Source organism: Ricinus communis, chromosome 5 (genome assembly GCF_019578655.1).
Source record: "Ricinus communis isolate WT05 ecotype wild-type chromosome 5, ASM1957865v1, whole genome shotgun sequence".
NCBI lineage: Eukaryota > Viridiplantae > Streptophyta > Magnoliopsida > Malpighiales > Euphorbiaceae > Ricinus > Ricinus communis.
In genome coordinates this window covers 16,060,241-16,071,101 of record NC_063260.1, presented here as the reverse complement: position 1 = coordinate 16,071,101, position 10,861 = coordinate 16,060,241, and the positions used below count along the sequence as shown (strand labels likewise).

At 38.6% G+C, this 10,861-nt stretch overlaps 1 non-coding gene across 1 annotated transcript; it reads left to right on the top strand.

Annotated features, from left to right (window-relative positions):
• Positions 1–6,385: 6,385 nt before the first annotated feature.
• On the top strand, positions 6,386–6,492 carry LOC125370234. The gene has a single exon (XR_007216207.1). It is a non-coding gene; the product is annotated as a small nucleolar RNA R71 (small nucleolar RNA).
• Positions 6,493–10,861: the final 4,369 nt, after the last annotated feature.

Below are 10,861 nucleotides of genomic sequence, written 5' to 3'. Positions count from 1 at the left end.
CATAGCTCAAGATTGGCATTTAGGTATGCATTATGACCATCCAAATGTATTGTTTAATTAATTAATTTTTGTATTGAATAATTACACAATATAATTCGATTCTTTCATTGTATTTTTATCTCAATTGATTCAAAAAGTATGGATGCAAATGTTAACTCTATAATTTATTATATCGATTCTTTCATTGTATTTTTATAGTAATTGATGTGCGTAAAATATATACATCTAAATGGAATTTTTAAGATTGATTTTATGTACATTTGGATGTGAATTGGTCCCAACACTCACCCTATATGTCTGTTTGTGTGCATTAGGTCCAAAAGAAGTTAAAGTATGACAAAGGGAAGAATTGAAGCATAATTGGACGTCAAAGCTGCCGAAACAAGCTAAGTATGCCCATGAAGAAGGTTAACACGACCGTGTTGGATTCAACATGATGTTCCCAATACCAAACACTAGTGTGGGATGCATCAAACATCAAAGAAAAAAGAGGTTTTTAGGGAGCACGGCTACAGAGAGTAACACGGGCATCGACACCAGAACGTGGTGGGAACACGGGCATCAACACGGCCATGTTCATGGCAGCTGGTCAAATTCATTTAAAAAGAAAGAAAAGAGAAAAGGGGAGGCAACTAGGGTTAGAACGTCCAAAACTCATCTTTTTCTCTGTCTAAGGGTTTTCTGAGTTGAAACTAAGGGAAAAGGAGACTTGGATCAAGGTTTCACTTGGATTCTTTTCGAAGATCAAAGATTGGCGAGGATTGTCGATTGGTTTCAATCCGAGTAAGAGGAACAAGAATCGATCTAAGATTGGGCACGAGGAATTGGAGCTATTTACTCTCATCCAAGGATGTATTCGGGTTCCTCTACCTTTACTCACTTTTTGTAATTGAATTCTTGTTGGTTGTGATTATGAACATGATTAGCTAAACTTATTAACCCATTGGGGTTCTTTATCTAGGGATTTTTGTACTTCAATTTTGAATTGAAAGTATTGATTGTCAATATTAGTTTGCAATAGAAGTATTTATTAATTGATCTTGTTGAATGATTTTTGAAATTTGAATAATCTTGAGAAAGACGTTTAGGTTTGGATTGTCCTTTGCAACCTAGAATTGAATTCGCCTAGAGATAGGGTGTTCGTTCTACTGGATTGAGAATTAACAACTCTTAATAGTGTTAAATGGTACATAATGCTAATTTGGGTGATTAGAGTTAGGAAGAGATTTCAACCTAATTAATCTAAGTTAAGATGTTAGTGTCCTTGAGAAAGGCATTAATTGTGTAGAGATTTTCCCACAGAAATTAGATTCAATCAATCAATTCCACCCTTAGTTTCCATTCCTTAGAGACAAGAATTTCCAAAGGGTTATTCCTTTACTTGAATTAATCATTCCCTAGTATACGTAGTTCGACAACAATTAGAGTAGCTATTAGTTAATTTAGGAATTATTCATTAACACCATTTTTTTCTGTGATTAGATAATAGAGAAGATTGAGTAGATTTAGGTTCACACGTTCTTTGGGGAATATGACACTTGGTACTCGCCGTTAGCTATACTCCACTGATAGGTACACTGCCTTAGGTCATAGTCTTGCTTGACTTAGCACACATCAAGTTTTTGGTGCCATTGCCGAGGAACGATTTTCTGTGAACTAAATTGAAATTTTAATATTTGTTAGTCTAATCATTTCTCTTTTTGTTCATAATTTGTTTTCTGTGTATAGTTTTGTTCTTATCTTGTTTGTTGGTGTTGTTGTTCTTTATTGTGCTCAGGTAGTTTATGACCAGAAACTCTAATCCTAATCTTACAGAGCCTTTATCTGAACCCGAGCGCTCTCTTAGATTGCTAAGGAGGCGTGTCACGGTGGTAGAGGAGATTGAGCGAGCTTCCTGTTCGTGAAACTAGTGAGATAGAGAACCACAATGCAAATAGAGGTAATGATGAAAGGACCATGTACGAGTTTGCTAGGCCCTCTGATAGGCTAAATTGTGTTAGCTACAATCTAAGACAGTGTAACTATCGATGCAGTCTAGCACTAATGGCAAGTATCAAGGTCGTATTCCTCGGGAAAGTGAAAGCCAGAGTTACTCCTTTGTTCTTTGTTATATTAACCTAAAATGAGTGATGAATACTTTCTAAACTAACTAATAGCTACAATCTAAGTTCTAAGGGAGATGCAAGAGTAATTGATAACTAAAATAACTAAGGCAAGAGAGCAAACCCAAAGGGAACGTAAACTAGTTGGCAATCAAACAAAAGATAAGGGATTGTTGAGTCTAATTATGCTACCCGTGGACGAATTCTTAACCGAATTCGGTTTCTCTCTCGAGATAACCGAATTCCTAAATCTAATAACCTAAAGTTGGAATCTCTTCCTAACGATTGATTCTTAAATTAGCATTAAGCTTTAATCCGCCTCTATTAAGCTTTGTTAATTCTTAATCCGGCTAGTTAATTATCCTTATCTCTAAGCGATTATTAACCAGTTCTTGCTATTCAAAATTTCAATTGCCAAATGGACTTCTTAATCTCATAAAGAAATCTAAACACACAATTCACAACGTCTCATGAATAATGCATTATCTTATTAATACTGAAAGCAAGAAGAATACAAAACTAATCCAAATAATCCAACAATATAATCCTAAGCCAACATAGTAAAGAAATCCCAATGGATTTAATCAATCTAGCTAATCATGTTCATTATCAAAATACACAAGAATTCAATTACAACAAAGAGTAAAGGTAGAGAAACCCGATTACACCCTTGGATGAGAGTAAACAGCCCCAATTCCTCTTGCTCGAATTGAATCGATTCTTGTTCCTCTTGCTCGAATTGAATCGATTCTTGTTCCTCTTGCTCGAATTGAAAACCAATCAACGAACCTCACCCAATCTTTGATCTTTGAAGGGAATCCGATTGAAACCTTGATCCAAGTCTCCTTTTCCCTTGGTTCCAGCTCAGAAAACCCTTAGAGAGAGAAATATTAGGATTTGGGACGTTCTCCCCCGCTCTCTTCTCTTTTTTTTTCTCTCTTCATTCTTTTAATGAATTCCCCATGTCGCCTCCAACACGGCCGTGTCCCTGGCCGTGTTGGGGACACGGGATGGTGTTCCCGGCCGTGTTACTCTCTGTGGCCGTGCTCCCTAAGAACTTCTTTTTCGTTGATGTGTGATGCACCCAACACAGCCCGTGTTGGGAACACGACATGTGTTGGTTCCCGTGTTGGGAACACGGCCAGTGTTGAAACCAAGACGGCCATGTTCAGCTTCCTCATGCTCATACTTAGCTCGTTTCAACAGCTTTGACATCCAATTATGCTCCAACTCTTCCTTTTTTCATTTTTTCACTTCTTTTGGACCTAATGCACACAAACAGACACATAGGGTGAGTGTTGGGACCAATTCACATCCAAATGTCCATAAAATCAATCTTAAAAATCCCATTTAGATGTGTGTATTTTACGCATATCAAATAACCCCACACTTAGCTCATTGCTTGTCCTCAAGCAATCAAAAGTAAAATAAGGAAAAGAAACCATTAAGGAACAATACTTAAACTGACAGATAAGCTAGAGAGCTCCTGCACATATTCTTAACAAGCGTAAGTCAAACAAAAAGAAACGAAGCAATCAATCCAAGTATCACAACCAAGATGCCAATAATTCATAAAATACTGTCTCAACAAAATTATTCAGAACCAACTCCTCACCAGATTCACTCTAAATCACTCAAAGTGTTTAAAGGGTAGTGTTTAATCGCTTAATGCATCAACTACTGCCTTACTTACTATATGCTTGCTCTTAAATCCTACTCCTACCACTTATGGAGAGTCAACAACCATGTCAAAAGGTCTTTATAAGGGTGGTAATGGGGATTAGGTAGGGGTAGGTAAATTTGGTCAGAGTTGAACCTATGGTGTTCTGCAATGAAATACATGACCTGCACACAAGTCACAAGGGGTAAACAATGGACAGTAGTCCAAGGTGGGAAATAGGAATCAAGTCAAAATGTTTAGCTCACTTACTTTCTTTTTTTTTTCATCACCTTTCCCTTATATTCTTCCATTTCTCTTTTCTTTTCTTCTTCTTCTTTTTTTTTTTTCAATAAGGGAAGAACATTCACATAATAGAGTGAATTACTTTTGGATTGAAGAAAGTTGCTATAAGATTCCACACTATTCCCGAGACAAAAATTTCCAATTAAAACAACTCATGTGCAAAATCATAACCCAAAGCAGAATAAAACTAAGTGGTAATGGAATATGATAAAAAAAATATGGTAAAAGAAGGGGTTATCTATAAAATCAATAAACGAATGAAGGCTATTTGGCTAGAATGAAAAACCTAAGTGCCTCTATCATACCAAAGTGTTAAACTCTCCTTGTGGCCCTCATAAGCATTACCGAGCAAGTTCTAAAAGTAAAGACAGTAATCGACACTCTCAACAAGAAATAAATACAAGCATATAAAGTGTATGCTTACAATTTAGGCTCAATTTCTCACAAGAGTGCTTTTGAGTAGGTTCCAAACAAAAATCATCAAAACAGAATTAAATAAACCAAAGCAACTTAGTATAAAACTCAAACTAATTATCTTACATTCTTCCGCAAAACTCAACACTATCAGTTTTACCCGATCACATGGACATAACCGGATTTCAAAAGCAAGTCAACAGTAAGAGCATCGAAACAAAGTGAAATTTTTTTAAAATTTTATAAAAAATTGCACAAAGAATAAACAAACAACTGAGATGGGATAAATATCACCCACCCCACACTTGAAGGACACACTGTCCCCAGTATACAAAATATAAGAAATGAAAAGGAAAAGAACTAATCGCCTGACTATAGCTCCGGAGTGAAAAGAGGTGCATCATGAGGTATCGATCTGTGGTGTGGTGGTTGCTCTCTAAGGGATCGAAAGTAGTGTCACATGCAAGAGCTGGTGGATCGAGGGGAGCGTCAATGAGGCTCGTCGAGTTTGTTGTGTTGAAGGGTGCTCGATTGGAGAGGGAGGGTCAATTTGGATCATCCGTTAGAGGGATGTCAAAATGGCTCTGCTCGGAACTCGGCTCTCGTGGATGAAATCTGCAAAGTCCTTGCAAAATATCATCAAACATATTATTGGCCATAGAGGCTTCTAACCTACCTCTCTGCTCGATCGGGCTCGAAGCATAGCCTCTGCCTAAACCGAGCCATCATCCGGCTCAAACTCACCACGTGCTATAAAAGGTCCTGTTGAAAAGCCTCTTGTCGAATGAAATGCTCTCTACGCTCCTCTGCCAACCTCTCAGGCTCAGCCAGCTCTAAACTCAATTGGGAGACTCCTAAAACGGTGATGAAGAACCGGAAGGAGGCTGAAGAAGGCGGTGGAAGACTGGAATATCGTAAAAGGTGGGACATCCCTGTACCATGGGCTCGTGGGTGGTCGCTCCTCTCTCTGAGAGTCGCCAGAGAGCATTCCTCGATTTATACTCTAGTCCTAGCGGGACCCCGCCCATGAGTCACCATCCTCATACTAACCATTTAAGGAAGTCCCAATGTCTCCATCACCCCCAGCTCTGTCAAATGTGGTATCGCTTCCTCCAAAACTCCTAAGCTCCTAGCCAGTTGAGTAATGTAAGTCCCAAAACAGAAAAATACCTTCTTTGAGTTGTTGCGAAGGCAACGTCCGTCCGGCCAATAAGTACCCCATGTCGTGGGGTGATCTTGGTGCATCTTGTAAAGTATAAACAGGTCCGACTAGGTAACTACACCACCGCTATCTCCCCTGACAGTGATGGTCCTAGCCAACAATGCATGCAAGTACCACAGTCCCTCAGGCAAGTTAGACGCCTTGGACTGGCTGGCACTGTAATTCTTAGTGTCATCAGAAATCTCAGCCCACATCTACGGATATGACACACCAGGCGTGTGTATACAGCGACTATAAACCTCCCCAGTGATATCCTGTTCTGCTGCCTTGGGGCATTCCCCATATAATCAACCTGCTCAACTTCAAAAGACACAACATAAACCTATGGGAAAGTAGAAGAAGGTGAAGCAAACATACCTCCCGCAGTATAGTTCGTATTGTAGTGCGGGCTACCATAAAACTCCACAGCGTTCAGCGGAGTTGGTCCATCTTCTTGGCTAAGCTCCACCTAAAATACCAAGTTCCGCAGGCCAGGCAGAGTCCACTTGGTTGACCACTCCTTGTCGTCCTGGTCGGCTCCTAGAGGATTGCCACTGATAATTGCTCATGGCCATTTCCTCTATCAAGTTCTAAACCTGCTCGGGCATCTTACTGTTTAGCGCCCCACCTGCTGCAACATCCACCATCTGCCTCGTCGTAAGGTTCAACCCGTTGTAGAAGGTCTGAACCTGCATCCATACTGGCAATCCGTGATGTGGGCAACATCTCAAAAGATCCTTAAACCTCTCCCATGCATTGTACATGCTCTCATCATCAAACTACACAAAAGAAGATATGTCATTTCTAAGTTTAGCAGTTTTAGCGGGAGGAAAATACTTATAGAGAAATTTTTCGGCCAATGCCTTCCGTGAGTATGTTGTCTGTGAAGAGATTGCAACCATCTCTTTGCTCTGTCCCTCAAGGAAAATGGAAACAATCTCAGTCGAATGGCATCATCGATTGTTCCATTTATCTTGAATGTGTCACAAATCTCCACAAAGTTGGCAATATGTGCATTGGGATCCTCGCTGGGCAATCCTTCGAACTGCACGCTCTGCTGGATCATCTGGATAACATTGGCCTTTATCTCAAAATTATTGGCCGCTACAAGAGGTCTGACTATACTAGTTTTTGTCCCATCCAAAGATGGTCGAGCAAACTCGTACATCATCCTGTGATCGTCATCGGCCTGGGGGTTGTGGTTCTCCATCATGTTAGCTCTATGAACCTGAACTGTAACTCCGACCTCCTCCTCAAGTGCCTGCAAACATCGTCTCAATAATCTGAGAGAAAGGTTCGGGTCAAATAAGGGTTCTATGGGATCAGGGTTAGAGCTCCTGGTCACAAACTACCTAAAACCGACAATCCAAACAACCACCAATCAGCAAAAGTAATAAAATAAAGAATAAAGAATAAATAAATAAACAAATAATGACTAAAGTAACAAAAACAATTCACTCTAGTTCACCGTTACGGGGTCCCCGGCAAAGGCGCAAAAAACTTGATGGGCTATTGATGCAACCTACACCTAAGGCGGTGAACCTATCGATGCGGCCTAGCACTAGTGAGTATCAAGGTCGTATCCCTGGAGATCGGGTGAACCTAGAGTTACTAATGTTCGCTATGTTATCTAGTCTGAACAACTCAATGAAGTGTTATGCTATGATTGAATATGAACAAACAACTAATTAAATGTCAAATAATCTGAAAGGATAATGGAGCAACACAGGAAGAGTGCAAACCCAAAGGGGACCTAATTGCGATGGAATTACTAAAGGTGATTATCTTGATTACCAAATTGATTACCCGTGCCTGAATCCTAAAATGAACTCGGATCCTCTCTCGAGCTCACCGAATTCCTAACTCTGGGAACTAAATGCTGGAATCTCTTCCTAACAATTAATCTCAGCACAGCATGAAGCTTAGATTCAAGTCTATTAAGAGTTGTTAATCCTTAATCTGGCTAGCCGACTAACCTTATCTCTAAGTGTTATTGACCAGTTCTTGCTTAATCAAGTTCCGACTATTTAACGAATTTCTCAATACCAATTAAATAATCTAAACAAAATTTTACTCAACGTCTCAAGTCAAATGAAATTAACTTTTATTACTGATAAGCAAGAAGGATTATAATTTGGTAACTTAACAATCAAAACAAATCAAACAATCCATTAACAATAGAAACCCCAATGGGTTCAAAAGCTCTAGCTACTCATGTTCATAGTTAAAACAAAGTAAGGAACAAATAAGGAAAAGCAAATTGAAAGCATGTACACCCTTCTCTTTCAAGTTGGATGAGAAACCCTAATTTCCAAATCAAAATCTCAAACCCTAATTTGCCTCTTCAATGCTCCCACATCTTATCTTGATCTTCAAATTGATGTTGAAACAAGTGTAATCCTTCCTTCAGTTAATGAAATTGATCTCCCAAAGTCGACAATTGAGGTCTACAAACAAATGAATTGAGTGTGTATATTGGAAATCAAGTAAGAAAATCGAACCCTCATTCACCAAATCGATTTTGCCTATATAGTAACCAGACCATGGTCACTTTGCTTGACCGCACCTGGTGGAGTCCGACTGACTGTCTTTGAACTCGCGATGGTTCGTGTGGTGACCTCTTCAGGCCATGCCCAGCCGGCTTGGCCGAGCCACCGCAGGGTGGTGGAGGTCGTGGTGGTACTCGAGCCGCGTGCCAAAATGGCACTTATGGGGGCAGCATCTTGACAATTCCGCACGGCCGGAGTCCAGGTCGTGCTCAACCCTCGAAATGCTAGTCCTTGCTCAATTTGATGGATTATGGTCCGTAATTATGTGTATTTCCCTTGATTGCTGACAATGTCGTTCGATAACGACGTGAAACGTGAAATGAACCAAAAAACAGGTGATTCTAGCATAAAATGAGATAATTATGCACAAGAATGTAAACAATTGGGCATGTAAATATGTGTAATATGATGCCTATCAATTTCATGGGACTTTTTCCTAGTTCTTTTGGCAACAAATGTATATTGGTGGCTATTAATTATGTCTCTAAATGGATAGTAGTGAAAATCTTTAAAAAGACTTTCTATAGGTTTGGCATCCCTAAGGCCATTAGTAGTGACAGGGGCACACAAACTTTTGTAATGCTCAGCTAGAGAAAGTGTTAAAGAGGGTTGAAGTCGCATATAAATTTGCTACCCCTTATCACCCTTAAACCAGTGGTCAAGTAGAGAATACCAATAGAGAGTTGAAGAAGATACTTAAGAAGACTGTGGAATGATCTAAGAAGGATTGGTCCATTCAACTAGATGATGTGATATGGACATGGCCAAGCTTAAAGATGGACTTGATGGAGAGGACAACAAGAAAACCAAAGATAAAGCTAAGGATCCATTGAGCATGCTACAAGGCCCAATTACAAGGTCAAGGTCCAAGAAGCTACAAGAAGCCTTAATTGGCTATATGCAAGATCGGACTAGTCAAGGAAGCCCAATTGGTCATGCTAGGATAGGCCCAAGTAAAGACACATCTGAATGGGCTTTATTTAATATTTTGCAAGTCCAAATACATGAAGACTAATGTGGGCTAATATTTGGGCTGAAATCTCTTATTTAAGTTCAGAACAATGTTATTGCCTATTTTTCTTATGTGGCAGCTAGGGTTAATAGTTTTACTAGGGTTTCTTATGTTAGGTGGCTATAAAAACGCCCCTTAAGTTGTGTTTTGGAAATTGGGAATTTTGATAAAATTATAGTAGTTGTTTCCTTTGCATATTTGCTTGAATTCTTGAATTCTTGTTGAATGCATAAACCACTTATCAAGGAATTGATCTATCCTTGTGGCGTGTTAAGGGTTAGGGTTTAAAGAACTTAGTTTTCTTTAGGTTCCGATCTTGATCAACCATACCTTGCAATCCCGATTTAAGCGGTTCTTGGGTTTTGAAACTTAATTTGTTCTTGGGTTTCTAAGATAGTAATTCACGGGTTCATAATCATTAGGGTTCTTCGTTTAAATCCTTGGAGGTTCTTAACATTTGGTATCGAGCTTTGCTCTTAAATCAAAGTTATTTATCCCTTTTCTTTAAGTTATTGTTTGTTTTCCTTGAGTTCTTGATATTGTTCTTGAAGTATTCTTGGTATTCTTGAGATCTACATTGTTTAGTTCTTGATTCTTGTAGTTTTTGATTCTGATTCAAAAAAAAAAAAAAAACGAAACAAGAAAAGAAAAATATCAGATCCGAATTAGCAAAAAAAAAGAAAAAAAAAAGGAATAGGTCTGATTGGTTTGATTGTCTTTGTTAGTGGAAAAAACGTATTTGGTGTTGAAATCATTGTTCTTGGGGTGATTACATAGATATTAGGGTTGTTAAAAGGTTTAGGGAGATTTTCACAATCCTACATAAATAAGGATTTGGTGGCTGTTTGGGAAGATTCAAAGGGACATTAAATTCCAATGACCTGAGCCCTATACATACCATCTTATTTAAATTAATTCAGCTCTAAATTCGTTTTTGTCCTTTATTTATTCTCCTCTTTGTGTGTCTTTTGAGTTTGGGCAGATTTGACACATTTAAAGCATAAAGAGGTAAACTTCTTTCTTGATCAACCTTCTTTGTGATTTTTACTTCCTAAATCTGTTCCTTACATGTCTTATACATCAAATTGAAGTTTTAATTCGTTCTTGAGCTTGTTTCCAATGTTGTTTGGTTAGAGATTTCCATTCGGGTTGAAACTTGATTGCTTGGTTCTTGAACTTAATTTCTTGTTTCTTTCACCTTATTTTCGTTCCTTTTACATGCCCATTAATTCTTTTTGAGTTCTTCATTGTTTTTGATTCATTAAACACTTGTTCTTGTTACTGTTCCTTCTTTTTTTTTTCTTGACTTTGCGTTTTGCCTCAACTAAGCTTTTTAGATCATAATTCTTGGCGCATTGCAAGCATAGTGAAATAACTTGATGTGTGGTTATTGATTCACATAAGAATCCTTGAAAACAAGCTGAGTGGTGTGAGTTTTCAGCCTTGTGTGATCATTCTTGATTGTGCGAAACACGAGTGACCATCCCCATTAATTGAGAGTAAACACGTGAGGGAGTGTTGGTGAGGTCCTTAATTTCCTTGATTTATTTTTTTTTATTATTATTGCATACTAACTTTTATTGCAGCATGTCAAGTGGTTCTAGTGGAGGTAATAATGCC